Raw genomic sequence first — 9365 nt, forward strand, 5'->3', positions numbered from 1 at the left:
TGTGGAAGCACAGATTTGTAAACAAAGGCTGAAGACAGCTCAGTTGTAGAGACAGGAACTTCTGAGAGAGGGACGCCCTCACCTGTAGCTCTTCAGGACTGAGAAAATAATCAACTGCCATCATGGAAGGGGACAACAGAAGGGTACATGTTCTTAAGCCAGATTCAGGCCTCGGCTCAGTAAGAAGGTGAAAGGAGCTTTCTGTGAAGAAACTAAGGGTGTGAAGCTTTGTTTATCATGATACAGAGGTCCCAGAGGAAGGAAAGAAAAGAGTTGGAAGGGAGTAAAGAAGTGGGAAAGCGAGTCTGGGAAAAACTGCATGATATTAATAGTATTAATAGTACTAGAATGAGCGCACATGAGAGGAACAGACATGAGGCTTTCTTATGGACTTTGGTTAAGAAAAAGAAAACGTGAGGCTCAAGGTGTTTTATGTCCCTAAGGCTCTGAAGGAAACTCAGAAGGAATGGTGTATTAACACTCCCACAGGCTAAAGATCCTGACATACTATAAGCTTGTTAATTCTGGCAAAATGTAGCCCTTGGCCAAAGTTCCAACAGAGCACTGTTACAAAATAATTGAGAACTTTATGAAGTCCTTCTGGCAAAAAGCAGCAAATCAAAGGACTCCGGTGACTCTTAGAATCAGCTAAGAACTGCCGGGCGCGGTGGCTCATGCATGTAATCCCAGCACTTTGAGAGGCCGAGGCGGGCGGATCACGAGGTCGGGAGATCGAGGCCATCCTGGCTAACGCGGTGAAACCCCGTCTCTACTAAAAATACAAAAAATTAGCCGGGCGTGGTGGTGGGCGCCTGTAGTCCCAGCTACTTGGAAGGCTGAGGCAGGAGAATGGTGTGAACCTGGGAGGCGGAGCTTGCAGTGAGCCGAGATTGCGCCACTGCACTCCAGGCTGGGCGACAGAGCGAGACTCCGTCTCAAAAAAAAAAAAAAAAAAAAAAAAAAGAATCAACTAAGAACTGATTTTGGTCACATGTCAGTGGAAATCCACCCCTGTTCAGGTGCTAGTTTTACTGGTTTCCAGGACGTTTTCCTGGTATGAATCTCTGGCAAGAGTGGATTTTGACCTCAGTTGATGGAGGCAGTTCAGTTTGTTTCAAAACTTAACAGTTGTGTGACCTAGTCTGAAATATTTAAAATTTCTTAGTTTTTCCCCGTTATATTTAAAATTTAAAATTGATACAGGGTCCTTGAGATGACTGCTGATAACACAGAATAGTGCCTAGCCTTGAAGGCGCCTGCTGCATAGGGGGTAGTTCATAAATTGTAACTCATCATTAGTATTAACACTTGTTGCAGATTATTACTTATCTACAAGTTACAAGCATGCTTAGGTGCTTTAAAAATCACCAGTCCTTTAGCACACAAGTACATGGCAACCACTACCCCTTAGCCAGAGTCTACCAGATCAATAATTTCACTTCCTTTACTGCATCCTGTTGACCAGGTCCAGCTTCCACTTCAAAGTTATCTCACGTTGTCCACATTGATACTGCCGCCATCTCTCCCAGGGGATGTGGGGAGGGAGAGTGGGACAGTCAGCAGCCTTTTATGCTGCCCTTTATATGCTTGCTCTAATTCTTTTACGCTGTGCTCTGCTTGCCTCTCTTTTATCCCGCTCTTGATTCATTCATTTATCAAACAGTTATTGAGTGTCTGTGTACTAGGTTGGATACTAGGGATACAAAGTTGACAAAGGCATAGTCATGCCCTTAAGAATATCACAGTCCAGTGGGAGAAGGAGACGTGAGCAGATAACTGCAGCGCAATTAGTTAAGTGCTACTGGAAGGTTTCCATGGTACTTTTGGGAGCAACTAACACTTCTGGGGCAGGCAGACAAAGTCTCACAGAGGTATCTGAGCAACTTTTAAAAAGGTGGGTAAGGGGATTACCAATCCAGGAGATGGAGGTGAGGATAGGGAAGGAAAAGAGAAAGAAAAGAAAACTACCAGAGACTGAAGCATTGAGCAGAGAGAGGGTGGATGGGTTCCAGTAGAGAAAAGCATGGGCATTTAACTTCACTGCAGGATTTTAGGGGGAGGCTTAAGAAAAAAAAAATGAAATTCAGGAAAAAAATGAAGTAATATTTCTCAAGGACATATTGCTTGAATTAGAAGAAAAAAATTTCCATAAGATTGCCCAAGAAAAGAACATATGTGTTCACTATAATTCCCACTGGAAAATTGAAGTCTTTTAGATTCATGTTATACTTTATAGAAATGCAGTGGTGAACAAAAATTATCAAGGCATATTTAGGCATCATTTGGGAAAGTTTTAGTTTAGCTTGCATAAAACATACTTTTATTCTTTTTCTGCCTTCTTTGGTGAGTAGGTAGACTGCACTATACTCTCTTATGAGTGTTATTGCAATGAAAAGAAAAAGGATGACCATGGCAACCCAATGTCCCCATTCACATCTCCAAAGCCTTTACATTTCTTTTACCTTTTGAAAAAAAATTAAAAGTTTAAAAGACTTTTACCACCTCTTTTGCCCCATCAAAATGAAACATTATAGCAAAGTAGGTCCAACCCAATGAGAACCAGCAAAAACACAACTTTCTCACTTTCACGTTCACTCACAAGACCAGTGGGTTACACAGGAGTTGCTGGGAAAAGTTTCTCTCAAGAGTTATTGAGCAGAAACTTCCAACTCTAGGCCCTGAAAGGTAACCATACTATAAAATAAAACAGAGGAAAAATGTCCTAGGACTGATAAGGAGCAGGAAGAATATGTTAATTGTGGTAAATGACCCAAAACATAACTTTTGACTACTTTTTCTGTTTTCTTCCTTGTCCCTAGATCCTCTCCCTAGCTCTTACAACAAATACCCAGTTCCTGTGGGTTTGTAACATCTCGTTATTCCTGAAGGAACAGATCTGGAAGAAGGCAGACTTTTCTGTAAGCCCAAAAATTCTTCAGGGTTCCTGGTAGGTTGATATTATATTCCAGACCAAGAAAATAAGAGAAGAAAGGCAGGATAAATTTTGTATTATTTTCTCACAAATATTTACAGGTCAAAGTCCCTAATCCTTAGCTACCGCTTAGGGTTGTCATGTGTCAGCAGGGTTAGCTTGGATTTGTTTCATCTTGGTTAGAAAGCTGGTATCAGCAATTCTACTGAATATTAGAAACGTGTTTGTTTTCTGGACATATAGATCATACACACATCATGTCTTTTTGTCCTGTGGAGTTTTATTCTAACATTTATGTTGAGACAAAGATAGGCCCTATTTAGATTCTAAATCATTAGTACAAGAAGATGTTTTAGAGATCATCTAATGAATGAAACCACTAATTTTTTGTGGAAATTGAAACACCTTAACTTGGTATCTAATATTGCGGAACAGTAAACAATTTAATTTTAACGTGTGTAAGCTACAAGAGTTTCAGTACCTTTAAGAAGAAGAGGAGGGGATATTTTAATTACTGTAAAGCAACTCATGATCACAAAACAAATATTTTCATACTATTTTGTAAATAACACTAAACTCTTTTTATCTCCATCAGCCTCAACCACGTGGTACCGTTTTGCATGCAGACCACTCAGGCTGAGGAGCATTAAATTTAATTTGTGCTAAAGTTGAAGGTGGAAAAGCGTGAAATTAACTTGATACATTTTTATGGCATTTTCTGTCTCCTAGCTTCTCTGAGCCTTTCCAATCCAGAATGATTTGATTGGCTGTGTCAGGATCTCCCCATCCCTGGAACTTCCCTCTACTCTCTGTTCGGTGAAATTTTGAGGTCTGTGCATGTGTAGCCCATTCTACCTTTGCCCACGGGCGACCCAGCTGAAGAAAATGCTGATTTATTTGGCTTGGTATTTACTTTGACCAAGCTTCAGTCTGTGCTCAAGGTTCACTCTTCTTGGTGATTCATCCTTTCAGGAATATGTGTGTGAACAGCAAAAGATGAGTCAACTCATTCAAGAAATCATTCAGCATGGTCCAAATAGCTTGCAAAGATTTTGAGAGAAAGCTAAACCTTTTATAAGGCTATACGGTAAATAGTAACTTTCCAGCAATCAGTTGCTAGTATAACACCTACAAACTTTCAAGGTTTTTACAGATATGCCTCAATCTCTGGGGATAAAGCTGAGATATTCCATATTGTATTCATCAAGGAAGCACTTCTACACAATTTAAAAAACCCATAGAGCAAGAGCTGATTGAAGGCAATTATGTTTAGAAAGAGAGAGACAGATGGAAATGAGACTGTGGGTTGCCTACTGTAGATTTCATTTAGTGACCATTTGTTAAGTGTTATAAAAAATGTCTACACCAGGAAATGTAAGCACTCCTATCCTATTATTACAAGTCTTGGAAGACATTGCTATCAATTCTGTTCATCTTCTGATATGATCATTCAAATAGTATTATTTAAATAACATGGTTGTACAGAGATTTTGGAGTTTCGTGAGGATAGCTTTGCAATGGGGTATATTTGCAATATTGAAGAGGATAATAAAAACAAAAATGAAATGTATAAATACCACAAATTGAGAATTTTACCGTATTACATTAGTATTTAAAAGGTAATCGTGAATGAATATTTTGTGCATGTTTACAGAAATAACCATGTAGCAATTTTGTAAAGGTACCTATTTAAAATGTATTATGCTCATGACCATGTGTCTTTTCCAGTACTGGCCAGTTTGCCCTTAAAGAAACTCTTTTACCCCACAAAATAATTTATCTTTTTTTCAAGAGAACATGTTTTTTACCCCAAATAGGACTTGTACTCCACTTGCCAATACCCAATACAAACCAAATCTTCTGCATTAATTGATTCTGTCTGCTGTACAGGGACATTTCCACAGGTGGTGGGCTCTAGTGGTGCAAGTGTTATGCGACATCATGCATTCCTATCTGATACATGTAAATAAATAAGTTTACATTGGCTCATGCCTGGATTTTATCAAACTTATAAATAAAGGCCTTCTTGTTTCTAAAAGGACTGTAGAAAAAAAATCAAATGATTCAGTCTCATGGCAAGGCCTTTCAAAGAAAGATTAAAGGGCTTCATAATAAACCTATAATTTGGGAAAATAAAAGCAGTGTCTTTCCATTAATATTGGAAATATTAAGAACACCAATAACATGGAGAGAAAAAGTAGAAATAAGAGAATATTTATGTGTGGAGAAAGAAGGGGTAGATTTATTTGTCCTTTAAAAGAATAGTTGAATAAGAAACTCACAAGATAGGAATTTTTTATCCTCGTTGAACAAATGAAAAAACTGAGGATCTGCAAAAGTGTTACTTGTCAATAGTTATACCAATAGAATACAGCAGAACTAAGATGGAACCCAGTTCTAACAATCTGCAGAACTTAATCCTTGTAAACTTAAGGAAAGTATCTCAGAGAAGGTTATGTCTATGTTAAAGTTTGAAGAAAGAATTAAAGCCTGATTTATGAACATCTAGGTAAACATTAGAGAAAGAGTATTCTAGACAGAGGGTGAGTAATTACAATTATAGCTATAGTTTATAGCATTTACTGTGTGTAGACACCTAATGCACAAGGTACATAACTATTAAACAAACATACATTGAACCTCCTAACAATCTAACAAAGTAAGAAGACAAAATGAAGGCCAGGTAAGGTTTCAGTAATCCATTATAGTTATGACATGTCAGAGCCTGACTTGAAGCCGAGTCTGAAGGATCCCCAAAGTCTGTGCTCTTTCTAAATTCTTAGGGTCACTAGCATAGCTGGATCAGAGGTGATGGGAGAAAAAATGGTAGAATTGAGGCTGTTGAGTAGAACAGAGGGCAGGTCACAAAAAGCTGTGATAACAAAGCTAGGGTGTTTATGACTTATTCTTGACTAACGAGAAGTCTTTGAAAGATATTAAATGAAGACATGACATGATCATATTTGTGTTTTAAGGTCATTCTGGGTAACGGATAAATTGGAGAGGCTCACTCAAATTATGAGGCAGAGACCTGGTAGTAGACTATTTAAATCACCCAAAGCAATAAATACTATTTAGTTAAGTAGCCATGGAATTGGTGTAGACAAGAAGGGTTCTAAAAGTATCGAAGAGGTAAAATGACAAGGTATAGAGACTAGCAGATTTTCTTGCCAAGAAAGAACTTTATAGTGATTCCAGGTCTCTGATTTGGTTACTGGAAAAATCAAAGACTATAATGGAGATTAAAGATATACAGTAGTCATTAGGAAGTAAATAAACAATATCTAAGAAAGATCCAGTTATCAGCCTAGGTTCAAAATTCATGAAAAAATTTTGGTGTAGTGAAGATTAGAAAATGTTATTATTAGAATAAATTTGGAGAACACATGAGAAAGCAAATTGCATTGAAATTACAATATAGAGTGGGGCACAGTGGCTCACGCCTGTAATCCCAGCACTTTGGAAGGCCAAGGAGGGCAGATCACCTGAGGTCAGGAGTTCAAGACCAGCCTGGCCAACATGGTGTAACCCCATCTCTATTAAAAATACAAAACCTTGCCAGGCGTGGTGTTGGGTGCCTGTAATCCCAGTTACTTAGGAGGCTGAGAGGGAGGATTGCTTGAACCTTGGAGGCAGAGGTTGCAGTGAGCCAAGATTGCACCTGCCCTCCAGCCTGGGTGACAGAGACTTCATCTTAAAAAAAAAAATACAATATAGGTGATTTTTGTATTTACAAGCACTTTATTTGTGTTTATGTTTAATTTTGTCTACTTCACATCCCTAAAGCATACATTTCTTGACAGCAAGAATTTTATATTCTTGTTACCACTCAAATCTCAGCACATAGAATAGTCCCCAGCATAGACTAAGAACTCAGTAAATATGTGTGGGATGGATGACTGTGCATTGCATATGCTTGAGATCCTGACTAGAGGAATCCTCATAGTTTATGCAGCATCTTCAGCCAAGTGTTAATGTGCTGTTTATTTCCTGTCCTGATGAATGAAATAGGGTTTATTTCTGACATTCTGACAAATAGAAAATGTGATAACAAAACTCTCTGAACTCTGGTGCTACCTTCTTCCTCCAAATAATGAGTACCAAATAAATTCTCATATTAGGCACTCTTCAAACTCCCTAGAAAAATCAATAATACAAAGTGATGAGACTAAGGTTAGATTATTGATTCATCAATTAATATTCTCTTAACTTTTCTGACAAGAGATGGTCTCTTCAAGGCCACTGATAGCCACCTAATCTCTACTCCTTTTCCTAATCTTTATTCTCCTTGTTGTTTCATTTAACTTTGAAGGTCGCCCAGCATGGCCAGGGTCTCAAACCCTCTAATTCAATCTGCTCTAATGGAGTCAAGCTGACAGTAAAGAGAAGATCAGAAACAGCGAGTCTAATCTGCCTATATGGGAGAAAATTCAGCAAACAGGAACCAGCTCAGAGACCAAGAAAACCAAACAAGGTTATTAACCCACATCAGAACACCAGAGAGATAACAAGAAGTTGGTTCCAAGATGAAAAATGCAAGAGAGAAGCAGATTGTGGAACAAAAGAGAGGATGGTCCATGTTCATATACACCTGATTGTACTTAGAGCCTCACCCTTCCTTTCTATCTCAGCAGGGACCTTCTGGAGAAGCTTTTCATTCTGTGCACTTTTCTTTCTCTGGCTTTCTTTGTCTCTAGATTTTCTTTGTTCTGTGCCTGATCTGTCATAATCCTCTGAGGTTTTATTCTCATTCCTCTGCATCTCCCCCTGAAAAAATCTTATTTTCTTACAATTTCAGGTATCCCATAATACTAATTATGGCTAAGCACCTCTTTGTTTCTATGTGGATCTTTTCTTGAATCCTTGTTTCATACCATTAACTGCATACAAAATATCTCCATTTAGAAATGATATTGCAATTTCAAACTCAACTGTATGAAAGTATTTTTATTGGTATCTTAAAAACACATTTCCACTGATAATACCAATATTTGAGTACTCCTCACCTTGTGTTCAGATTACTGCAATGCATTCCTATCAGGTAATTCTTCCTTCAATCTCCTGCACCTCAAATCCAACTTATTAATATCTTCAAATTTAAAAGAATTAAATTCCATTTTTAGCATATTATCCCTCTGATTGAAAGGAAAAAATCTTAATTTTTTTGTTACAATAAAATTTCTTAACTTAAAATCAGCTGAGAACTCTTGCTGTGTTTGAGGTTACAAAAGTGCTTAACTAGAGACTGTAACAACACTATTCAGCCAACAACAGGGGTTATTTTTAGAATCCTACTTACCATTAGAATTCTAAATTTGAACCTGGACTTGCAGGTTACTATGAGGGCATATTTGTCAGTGTTGGAGAATGCAACATATTATATTTAACAATTTGTTTTCCTAGTTTGTTATTTCATGTATGTAGGTATAATATGCAATTGTACTCCTGCCCCACCCTTGAAAATCTAGTGGATGAGCCTAGAAAGAAACCTGAGGAATCTGATAAGACATGAGCAGAGGCAGAAGCTTCAGCAATTGTGGTGGCAACAGCCACAAGGGAGTGTATGAGGTAAAGTTTGAAGATCTACTAATACATTTAAGTTAGAAGATTGAGGAATAAAGTCTATATTCATTAACCCATCATTACTAACCCTTCATACAGTTCATCAAACATTCTTCGCTCGTGCTTTTAAAATGGAATACCATGCTCTGCCTCCCCTTTCCCACTTCACCCCACCTGCACCTCACATACCCTGACTGCTTTGAATCTTTCTGCAAACCCTGAGTACTCAACCTTCTATAAACTCCTACTCTACTCCCTATACTACATTTTTCTCCTAACTCCTAAGGCACATTTTTGCCTATCTTGGTCATTTGGAAATTAGCATTCCCAATTTTATTCAGCCTTTTAAACTTCTTAATGTTATAAACATCATATACAAAAGCTCTTCTAGATTGTGATCTTGTTGAGTTAAAGTACCATGGCTTACTGATCTCTCTTAGTGAAGAGGGAATGTACCGAACCATGTTAAATACCCAGATGAAGTGAGTTAAAGTTATTTTCCCAATGTTTGTTTCTTACGGGTGTTCCCTGAAAAACGATTTAGCATTAAAATAAGTTTGGGCAGTTTTTACAAAGTTAAGCATGTTTCTTTACTTCAATGCTTATCAGAGCCTTTAATATACTATTAAATATGATTAATATCTAAAAACGAATAATAGTGAAGAGTTGACCATATTTATTGACCTTTTTTTCAAGAATATCTTACACAGCTAGTGTTACATAATAGATACTTTTGAAAAGCCTGGCTTAAAAGCTAGTCCTCAATCAACTATCTACATATGTATTATTCATATGTAGTATATAATTCCAAATTTTCATATGTATTCAAAAGGCTACTTTTTACTTTGACATCCCCATTCCAACTCTGGGA

The 9365-nt window shown here is 37.6% G+C and overlaps 1 long non-coding RNA gene across 1 annotated transcript; it reads left to right on the forward strand.

Moving 5' to 3' along the window:
- The first annotated feature begins 936 nt into the window (after positions 1 to 936).
- LOC134809803 (uncharacterized) lies at positions 937 to 9143 on the forward strand. Its single transcript, XR_010156329.1, has 2 exons — positions 937 to 2947; positions 7245 to 9143. It is a non-coding gene; the product is annotated as an uncharacterized LOC134809803 (long non-coding RNA).
- The last annotated feature ends 222 nt before the right edge of the window (positions 9144 to 9365 follow it).

This window comes from Pan troglodytes, chromosome 3 (genome assembly GCF_028858775.2).
Source record: "Pan troglodytes isolate AG18354 chromosome 3, NHGRI_mPanTro3-v2.0_pri, whole genome shotgun sequence".
In the NCBI taxonomy this organism is placed as follows: Eukaryota; Metazoa; Chordata; class Mammalia; order Primates; family Hominidae; genus Pan; species Pan troglodytes.